The 11,036-nt window shown below is 44.0% G+C and overlaps 1 long non-coding RNA gene across 1 annotated transcript; it reads right to left on the bottom strand.

The window, feature by feature from the left end:
* Nucleotides 1–2,701: 2,701 nt before the first annotated feature.
* On the bottom strand, nucleotides 2,702–6,320 carry LOC310707863. The gene is made up of 3 exons (XR_014526748.1): nucleotides 6,183–6,320; nucleotides 5,313–5,452; nucleotides 2,702–2,752 (listed from the first exon to the last, which is right to left on the bottom strand). It is a non-coding gene; the product is annotated as an uncharacterized lncRNA (long non-coding RNA).
* Nucleotides 6,321–11,036: the final 4,716 nt, after the last annotated feature.

Consider the following 11,036-nt stretch of genomic DNA (forward strand, 5'->3'; position numbering starts at 1 on the left):
GCTATTTTTAAAATGAGTTACTATTACACCTTCTTTGGGACCACAAATCAAATAAAGCTCATAGAGCGCAGTTATGGTCCGAAATTGACACAATTAGACAAATGTCCTGTCCAGTCCAGCATCTCATTTCTAATAGTGCTCAGCCAACTAGGAAGTTCACAGCATGGAGGCCTTGCTTAATGGGTGAGTTGTTTGTTTTTAATTTATCAGATCATCTTTTGTCACCAGCGTTTGGCTCAGTTCTTTCTGGGAAAATACAAAAAAATAAAATAAAAATGGTTCTATATCAAGATATCATCATCATCATCATCATCTATCCAATAACTGCTCCAGATTCAAATAATTTGAACATCGCCTCAGCAGTCTCCATATCATGGCGATCCTCTCACAAACTTTGCTCTTTGTCATCCAGTTGATACCCTGGGCTGGGTTCCTGCTTTGGAAATATAGTACTAAAAGGAATTATGTTCACCTTGCCTTTCTTCCTAAAGAGGTTTTATCCTCTTTACAGAATTCATTTATGAACTGCTGAGGGATAATAATAATAATAATAATAATAATAATAATAATAATAATAATTTATTATTTGTACCCCGCCCATCTGGCTGGGTTTCCCCAGCCACTCTGGGCGGCTTCCATAGAAACCAAAAAACACTAAAATATCATACATTAAAAACTTCCCTGAACAGGGCTGCCTTAAGATGTCTTCTGAATGTCAGGTAGTTGTTTATCGTTTTGACATCTGATGGGAGGGCGTTCCACAGGGTGGGCGCCACTGCCTGGTTCCCTGTAGCTTTGCTTCTCGCAATGAGGGAACCGCCAGAAGGCCCTCGGCGCTGGACCTCAGCGTCCGGGCAGAATGATGGGGGTGGAGACGCTCCTTCAGGTATACTGGGCCGAGGCCGTTTAGGGCTTTAAAGGTCAACACCAGCACTTTGAATTGTGCTCGGAAACGTACTGGGAGCCAATGTAGGTCTTTCAAGACCAGTGTTATGTGGTCTCAGCGGCCGCCCCCAGTCACCAGTCTAGCTGCCGCATTCTGGATTAGCTGTAGTTTCCGAGTCACCTTCAAAGGTAGCCCCACGTAGAGCGCATTGCAGTAGTCCAAGCGGGAGATAACCAGAGCATGCACCACTCTGGCGAGACAGTCCGCGGGCAGGTAGGGTCTCAGCCTGCATATCAGATGGAGCTGGTACACAGCTGCCCTGGACACGGATTTAACCTGTGCCTCCATGGACAGCTGTGAGTCCAAAATGACTCCCAGGCTACCTTAGCACTGGCGGAGGAAGGGGGTGCGGGGTTTGTGGTTTGCCCTGGATGTCATCCCTGAGGGGGGATGACATTGCTGTGCCGCCTCCCCAGGACACTTGCCGCCCCATCCCTGTGGGACGCTCACCCTGCCCCCAGGTGCACAGTGTGGGCATCGCTCCAGGTGCCAGAGCAGTAGCTCCACCTCTTTACCTTATTTTGTTTTTAAATACTTTTTATTAATTTTTAACATAAATATACAATGTTAATCCAAATTTTCACAAATTCCATACTTTTGGACTTCCTTCAACTTCTCTAACAATCATCCATATTTAACTCTTACGCATTTCTTCTGTTCTCTATTGCCATTAGTCCCCCCTCCAATCATCCATTTTCATTTAAAAATATACCTCAGCTTTTACAGTGCTTCTTTAAACCCCACTAGCGTTGTTTGTACTTCACATATACTTTTCAGATATTCCACAAATTTTCCCCAGTCCTCAATGAACTTTTGGTCTCGAAGGTATCTAACTTTCCCTGTTAACTTGTCCAGTTCTGCATAGTCTGTTAATTTCATCCTCCATTCCTCTTTCGTCGGTGTTTCCTCTTGTTTCCACTTCTGGGCCAGTAGAATTCTTGCTGCTGTAACTGCGTATTGAAAAAGTTTATAATCCTTCCTTCTTATTTCCTTTCCTGTAATGCCTAAAAGTAGGGCTTCTGGTCCACCTTTGTAGCTTACCAGTCTATGGATCCATTACAAAGATGGCTCCTTCCAGTTCCACTGAGATAACGTTGAAAGGCTGGAGCTGGTGTGCATTATGGGCTCTTTTATGGCTACTTCCTCTGCCAGCCCTGGCTTCTCAGGAGCTTAAACCATCAGTGGCATCTCCCAGGCGACCTTTAGGCTTTCCAGCTCTTCTCAGTATCATGGAAGACTGCATCACTTCCCAAGCAGCAGAGGCAACAGCAGAGATGGGCTTTCATTCATCCAAGCCATAAAGAGGAAAGAATATCCTGTATTCTCCACGGTGCATTTATTCAGGCATTTATGTATGCTTATTAACATACTACAAAAATATGTCAGGCATACAAATATAATAAAAGCGAAATTCCTTAGTCAATAGCTATTAACCAATGGGGATACCTATTCATCCTGGGGGAAGCAAGATTTATGTTGCCTGGTTCTAATAAGACATAATGAGTAGAATATATGAAAGGCCTACTGTAGTCCTTTTGCCAAGTGGAAAATGGTAACTCTAAAATACTAATTAAAATGTTACCATAACTTGCAAGCATTTGAGAATCCAAACCGACGACACCCATAGGGACCAGCAGTCTCCTTCTGATATCCTGCTTGCATAAATGTTGCCTTCGTAGGTATTGCTAGGAAAATATATTCCCCAAACAAGAAAAACCTATGCAATTTTTATTCAAGTCCTTACCTATAAGGTGAGGGCACAAAAGTTGACTTCTATGGCTGGCAGCTGTGATGGATACTCCAGCCCTGCCAATTTAACAGGAAATGAAAGAATGTCTAAAAGGATACTACTTGTTCCCAAGAGCACCTCAATATATTGAAAAATTCAAGAGAAAAGTCATTGCCTAAAACTTATCTTGGAACTGAAGTATCGTGCAGGCCAAACAGAGTTTTCTACTTACCAATTTCCCCCACTCATCTTCCATATGAGAAACAAATATGTTATTTTTATATAGCCTTTCTTGAAATTATTTATAATCAGAACTCTGATTCAAAATGGAAGGTGCTTGGGGGTTGTGTTTCATTGCTGAGGCCTCTTGAGTTTTCTTGAAACGCTACAAAATTGGTCCCGATTCATTAACACCTCCTCATCCCCACTGGCCAGGGAGATGGCTTGGTTTAATCACTGAACCTATGTATGTAGGATCCCAAGTTCTACAGGGCTTTGTATACCAATACCTGCACCTTGAACCCAGCCTGGGAGCTCATTGGCAGCAAGCGCAAATCTTTCAGCAGTAGCATCACATACCGTACTTTTTGCTCCATAAGACGCACCTAGTTTTCAGAAGAGGAAAGCAAGAAAAAAAATATATTCTGAATCAAATGTCATATAGTGGTACTTCTGGTTAAGAACTTAATTCGTTCCGGAGGTCCATTCTTAACCTGAAACTGTTCTTAACCTGAGGTACCACTTTAGCTAATGGGGCCTCCTGCTGCCACTGCCGTGTGATTTCTCATCCTGAAGCAAAGTTCTTAACCCAAGGTACTATTTCTGGGTTAGCAGAGTCTGTAACCTGAAGTGTCTGTAACCCGAAGTGTCTATAACCCGAGGTACCACTGTACTAAACTATTTAATAAACTACCGGTATATCAGAATAATATTTCAACCATGTAAAGTGAACAGGCGTCAACAGTGGCATGAAGAACCATCATCAGTGCCATTAACCAATTAAGAGTCTTTATACCCTAGTAAGGGGGGCAGGCAATGGAAATATATGAGCTTCCTAAATTGAGTCCCTTAGATCTAAGGACTGTATGGTGTGGCGCTACACAATTATTTTAATAAAGCCAAAAGAAGTGGGACTTTCTTCCTTTTTGTTCATTGCAGAGAGCTCTGGGGGCTTTCATATGAGGGAGGAATGAGGGAGAAATCTGATTTAATTCCCGTTTAAAATCAAACCTACCTAATTCACACCTTTGTACACAACACAAGGACCAAAGCACAGCCGCCCTTCAAATTTCACACTTCTGCAATGGAAGGCACTACTGTCCCAGCAAGACCAGTGGCAGAGGGAGGGTCTTGTGTGGCGGCACATCGCCTGTGGGGACGTGGGACATTGCCTACATGAGCATCGTCCCAAGGGGGGGTGGCATGCATGGACCCTCCCATCCCAATGGGGCAGCAAAGCGCGGGGGCGGAGGCATTACACTGCTCCCACTGTGCTTGTTTTACACCCGTGTAAGCAGCTCCTGTCCTGCTTTGCTGGTTTAAAGCAAGCCGAGGAGGAGGGAGGGACGGGAGTCATGGCTCCCATCCGTCCCTCCTCCGCGCAGCATTCGCTGCATAAGATGCACAGACATTTGCCCTTACTTTTTAGGAGGAGAAAAGTGCATCTTATGGAGCAAAAAATTCGGTATATGACAGCGATATTCTGCCTCAGGGAGCAGCCAGGCCTCCACATTTAACAGCAGCTTCAGCTTCCAGGTGAGCCTCAATGGCAACTCCACAAAGGGCATATTGTAGCAATGAAATGTAGAGATTGCCACCAATGCATTGACAACAGAAGTCAGCCTATCTTGAGCCAAAAAATTGTCGTAGCTGTCTTGCTAACAGAAGCTGGTAAAAGGTACTCCTAGACACTGAGGTCATGTTCAAGAAGGGATCAGATAGTGTGCTAATAAACAAAACTTAATAGTGTGTTGTGGGGCACATGGCTTTGTCCATGGACAGGGAAGGAGAATGGCCACGTGCCTCACTTAGCACAATCCTCTGCACTGGAATACAGAACTTTAAAAATATTGACACCCCTCTCTGAATCTGCCACATTCACAGCTCCATTAAATGAAATCCCAGAAACTAACAAATGACCGTAAGTTCACCATGTGTTAAGACATTGCCATCCATTATGGAGCCACTGTTGTGTCCCTGGGCCCCTGGGGGTGGACATTGAACCAGACCAGTTTCTGCTCCTTTTCTGTCCCGCTCCACTCTGTGATGGGATTTGCAAAATGCAAACGCCCCACAAATCAAGCACACTTGACAGCAGGGAGTTGTGATTTACAAGCCACTGTGGCAGAGCAGCTGTGTCAGTGACAGATGCTGATGCACTCCTGGCATATTTTTCTCCTGTCATCAAAAGTGGTTTATTAGGTGTAATCTTAATCTCTTCAAAAAGTCAGTGCCCTAAATATGGCTTGCAGCAACACCGTGTTAATAATAATGAATAGTGACAGCTAATTGGCAAGCCACTCGATTCTTGGACTTTGCAGTCAAAGAATGAGGCCATTTACCTGAATGAGGCCAAACCTTTGCAAATTTCCGTTGTTGCTGCTAAAAATCAAAATGGCCTGAAGAAACCCTACTTACTTTGGGGCAGCTGCTGGGGCTCCAGTCCAATGGTGGTGGTGTTCATCTTGGGCCCCCGGCCCTCTGCCCATGATCAGTACTTGGTCTATAAAGTGGGGTCAAAGCAGGGCCAGAAAGGTCTGGAGCTGAGCTACGGAGTTCTAGAGCAGGAACAAAGGGGTCGGTAGCAACGGAGCTGTGTGTTCCTGAACTCAAAAGGGAGCTGTTAACAGAGGTGGGTTTAGGGGAGTGCAACCAGTTCACCCACACTGGGCGCCAAGTTGATAGGGTGCTCCAGGGGTTGCTGCAACAATAACCTAGAATGGAAGGTGAGACGGTGCCAAATTTTGTCGTTGCAGAGGGCACCACTGACATTTGAAAGCCCAAAGTCCACAGATCCACTTGTTCCATGCCTAGAAAACATGAGTCTGAACAATCTTCATATTACCTTGCTCCTTTCCCAGAGAAGGCCTGCTCCTGACTGCCAAATAGGAGCAAACATCAAACCAGAGAAAGCCCCAATTGCTGTTTGCTCCGATAGAGCAGTAAAGAGCGGTTTTCCCCAAGGGAAAGCACAGGGGAAAGAGGAAAGATGGATGATCGTTTACATAGTCATCCCCATCTCCTCTGGTGATGAGGGGCATTTCTCAGGGGCCTTTCTGAACAGAAACAGGCCATTTGGCACAGAAATGACCCAATGCCATGTGCCACACATCATTGATATACATATTTTACATGCTGCATATCGAAGATTAACTAACATATTCTGACTTTAAAGCAAGTATGAAAGAAGTGAACAGAAGCACGGCCTTGGATTCCTCCCTTCTGCAGCCTCTCACGCCTTGCCAAGAAGGTCAGCGTGGGGAGACAGACAGGAAACCCGTCCCACACCTGGTTATATTGTGCCTCTGGAAAGTGAAATTCCTCTGTCTGCTATTAAAACCTGCAGGTATAAATGTCAGCCCACGTGGGTGGCTGTAGGAAACCAGCTGTGTTTTTCCGATTTTAGGTTGGGAGGTAGCGATTAAGGAATTACAAGGCGAACAGTGTTCTAGAACGTGGAACTCAACAAAGAACTACGGTGTGTTGCCATGGTAACCAGCTGGCATGGCCCTGTGCCCCATGGAAAACATTTTGCATCACAGAAAAGCAGGAAAGATGAAAGCCTTCCTAGTGACAGTGATGGTCTTTGTAGCTGACTCTGAAAACAGCCATGTTTTCTCCATTGATATTTTTTTTTTAGTTCCTCCAGACTGGGCTACCAGGATAGATAGAAGGATAAGTTAGCTGATATAATCACAGTCAGTTTGCATATTATAAAAAGCAGGGAATGCAAACATTCGCAAGTCCTCGTTCTGGTTTCCAGAACTCCTTGCAACAAACAAGCAAGTCCACTTTGAAATATTAGTGAGTACCTCAAGAGAAGCGGGTCACAAAGTCTTATTTTTCTTTCCCTTTTTTCTTTTTCTTTTCTTTATGAACAATCTCTTATATCATATGACACATTTCATATAGCATATCTTGTATAACATATACATATATATTGTACATCTTCTTGAGTAAACATATATATAACCCGTGTAAGCAAAAACCATATACAAGTAGTATTTTGTTTCTTACCATACATAAATTAAACTGATTCGTATTTTTACTATCTTTTGTTGTCTTATCTATTTATTAATATGAATTAAAGAAAGAAAAAACCAAAAAAAGAAAAGAAAAGAAAAAGGTGTAGTTGGACTTCCTATCATTTCCTGGTGATATAGCCTTATTCTATAATGAATATTCTATGGTATACCCAGTAGTGATGTATGGAAGTGAGAGCTGGACCATAAAGAAGGCTGATCGCCGAAGAACTGATGCTTTTGAATTATTGTGCTGGAGGAGACTCTTGAGAGTCCCATGGACTGCAAGAAGATCAAACCTCTCCATTCTGAAGGAAATCAGCCCTGAGTGCTCACTGGAAGGACAGATCGTGAAGCTGAGGCTCCAATACTTTGGCCACCTCATGAGAAGAGAAGACTCCCTGGAAAAGACCCTGATGTTGGGAAAGATGGAGGGCACAAGGAGAAGGGGACGACAGAGGACGAGATGGTGGGACAGTGTTCTCGAAGCTACCAGCATGAGTTTGACCAAACTGCGGGAGGCAGTGGAAGACAGGCGTGCCTGGTGTGCTTTGGTCCAGGGGGTCACAAAGAGTCGGACACAACTAAACGAGTAAACAACAACATAATGAATATACCTATCATTATTGAGTTATTCTTTATATTCCTTCTAATACATTCTTACAACAGTTAGTACCTTTTGACTTATTTCTCATATGTTCCACTATATAAGGGTCAATCAAAGGCTGCCATAGACGTTATACAACTGTTATAGTTTCGTAAATATTTCTTATATTTATCCCATTTTTGTACGAATACTTGTCTTGTGTTGCCTCTCATGCTGTTAGTCAGTTGTGCCATTTCTACATATTCCTGTAATTTATTTTGCCAGTCAGTTATGGTTGGAACATTCCCCCCTTTCCAGTTCATTGCTATCAATGTTTGAGCTGCAGCTGTGGCATACAGAAAAATTTCTCTCAAATTTTTCAGAAACAAGCAAGACCACTTTGAAATATTAGTGAGTACCTCAAGAAAAGCAGGTCACAAAGTCAAGAACACATAGCTGTATACAATTTGGAAAACTCATGCATTGAGAATGCTAATGTGTGACAGTAGTTTAGCTTCCAAAACTGGGCAGGACATATCCTGGCCACGTGTCAGGGCTGGCTCACCTGTGAGACAGCTGAGGCTACAACTTCAGGCAGCAGGATTCACAGGGGCAACAGATCCTGATGTAGATCTTTCTCTGCCCAGCCCCTGTTCCTGTTGCAGATCTTCCCCCACCCCTTCTCCCCTGGTTCAGAGGGAGCACCATTTTGTGGTTCACTTTAGGGGCCAAAATGTCTTGGGCCAGCCCTGATATGTGTCCTATCTCACAGAGGACCGTCCTCTGTTTGAAGGGCATTTTGGAGGACAGTCCTCTGTCCCCTGGCCAGACTATGGAGAGATGCATTCTATTTCTATTTCAATTAGAGTAATTGTTTCACACCTATACCTGTAAATCAGCATATGCAAATGCCAATGTGTCCCTTTTGGGTAACGCATTTCCTCTTTTTGGATGGCTAGCCTTGCAAGACACCCTCAGTGGGTCCCCTCAGTGAGTCTACCCACTCGCTGGCTCTGCTGCTCCTCTGCCTCACCATTGGCTTCCCAGAGGGAGACAGTGAGTAAGAAGGCAGTGCCAGGCACTCCCTCTCACACCCACAGTTGTTTGGTTGTTCATACTCATTGGGTAGAACAGGAGGGAGGCAAACAAGAAGGTGATGATCGTGAAGAAAAGGAACAGCCCCAAGGTGCTCTTGTCAGCCATCCCCTCCACCTGCTATGGTGTGGGGCCATACTGACCCCCAGCACCAGCCAGGATACTGGGGTATGGGCCGGAGGATGCAAAGTTCGTGCATGGCATTGGCCAGATTAGTTGGACCCCATTGTGTTAACAGTGAGTGTACCCTACAACAAAGGAACCTCCCAGTGAAGGTCAGTAGTTCGAATCTGTGGGGTGGGGTGAGCTCCCGTTGCTCTGTCCCAGCTTCTCCCAGCCTAGCAGTTCGAAAGCACGCCAGTGCAAGTAGATAAATAGATTTCACTGTGGTGGGAAGGCAAATGGTGTTCCGTTGCACCAGAAGCGGTTTAGTCATGCTGGCCACGTGACCCGGAAAGCCGTCTGTGGACAAACACCGGCTTCCTCGGCCTGAAAGCGAGATGAGCGCCACAACCCCATAGTTGCCTTTGATTGGACTTAACCGTCCGGGGGTCATTTACTTTTACTTTTTACTCACAACAGCTGATCTTCCATTTGAAGGACGCCCTGACAAGTTTCCAGGAGTCCCCCAGATTCATACTTGAAAACCACTAGTGCAGAATAGGCTTCCCAGTTGCGTATCTTGCAAGATAGTGAATATAATTTAATAATGATCACTACTGTATTGACTAAGTCTACTGAAATATGACAGGGATTTGGGAAACACACACTGCTTCCAAAGCTGCAGCTCACCAAAGGAAGGCTTCAGCTTAGGCAACTTAAAAACAAAATGCTACTGGACCGTAAATGGTAATTCCAGGACTCCCTCTCTTTTAATATCCTTTTAAAGATGAAAAGGGGCTTTGCTAATCAGTCTGAAGTCTCACAAGCAGCGAATGGGTTGAGTAACATCTGCAGGCTCACAAATTTATGAGGTGGCGTTATGGATATAATTTTTGTTCTGGCACACAAGGTGCTGAAATAATATATTTCAAAATGAAACACATTGGTGAAATAATACATTCAGCAACCACAGAATAAGGAAAAATACAAGGCACATCAAGAGCTGGATTTATACAAAGCACACAGACCTATGGAGCTGGAGAGATGCTCTTCTCCAGCATGTCCCTGACCTTTTAAAAGTCATGACCACTCGGAACACAGAATTGGGGAATAGTTGTAGCCATGAATGCATGCAAAAAGGGTTAATAAAAACGATTCTCTTTTTTCCCTGGGAAAAAACCACCAGTGTCTACCTGTTGTTGAGGTCAGAAATCAAAATCAAAATTACAGTTCCTAACCTTGCATTACAGTGTTTATTCTTTCTCTAAATTTTGATGAAACCCAGAAAGAAAACAATCCAGTTGACTGCTTGAAGTCACTAATTACTTGGTTTTTTTTTTACCTGGTTTTGTTAGGTATTAGAAGTCAAATTCAAAAAGTTTAACTTCAGCATAGCAAATGCTTTACACATACTTTCTTCTGGGGCACTGGCTACCCCTCCCAGTTTGGTGTCTCTGTGCATCCCCTCAATTCCTTCCTCCAAGTCCTTTATCTAGATGTTGAACAACAGTGGGTCCAGGACAGCACTCTGTGACACTCATTTGTCTGTCCCTCCCCCCCCCACCCGATGACAAGGAACCATTCATGGGCACTCTTTGGGTTTGATCAGCTACAAATCCACCTAACAGTTACCTAGTCCAGCCCACATTTTACCTGCTTCTCCACAAGAATATCATAGAGGACTTTTCAAAATACTTAAATAAAGATTCACTGCACCCAAAGTATTCCCCATTACACCAATCTTATAACTTTATCAAAAAATAAATGAGATTTGTTTGGCATGATTTGTGCATGTCCGACTGCACTCAGCTTTCCCTTGCCTCTGTATCATGAAACCCAGGAGGACATGGTTACTTCCTCCCAAGTTTCCAAGTACTTCCGCTTTGTCAATCAGTTCCTCCCTGCTAGTGAGGACCAGGTCCAATGTAGATGACGCCCTTGTTGTTTCTTCCACCTTCTGGAATTTGTGAGGCCTTACATTTTTGGCAGAGTTTGAGTTCCAACAGATATCAGGGAAGCTGAAGTCTCCCATGACTACTATATCTCTCCTTTTTGAATGTTTGGTAATCTGTTCTAGGAAGGCATCATCCAAGTCTTCAGTCTGGCTTGGTGGTCTATAGTAGACACCTACATAGTAAGGTCAGTGTTGTTTCTCTCTCCTACAATTTTTACCCCTACACCCTCAATCTGCCTTCCATGCTCCAGATCATGGATGATGATGATAATAATAATTTATTTATTTATTTATACCCCACCCATCTGGCTGGGTTTCTCAGCAAAATGCCAAAATACAATAATTCATCAAATATTAAAAGCTTCCCTAAACAGGACTGCCTT

Source organism: Podarcis liolepis (assembly GCF_965112155.1).
Source record: "Podarcis liolepis genome assembly, chromosome: 5".
NCBI classification, from domain to species: Eukaryota; Metazoa; Chordata; class Lepidosauria; order Squamata; family Lacertidae; genus Podarcis; species Podarcis liolepis.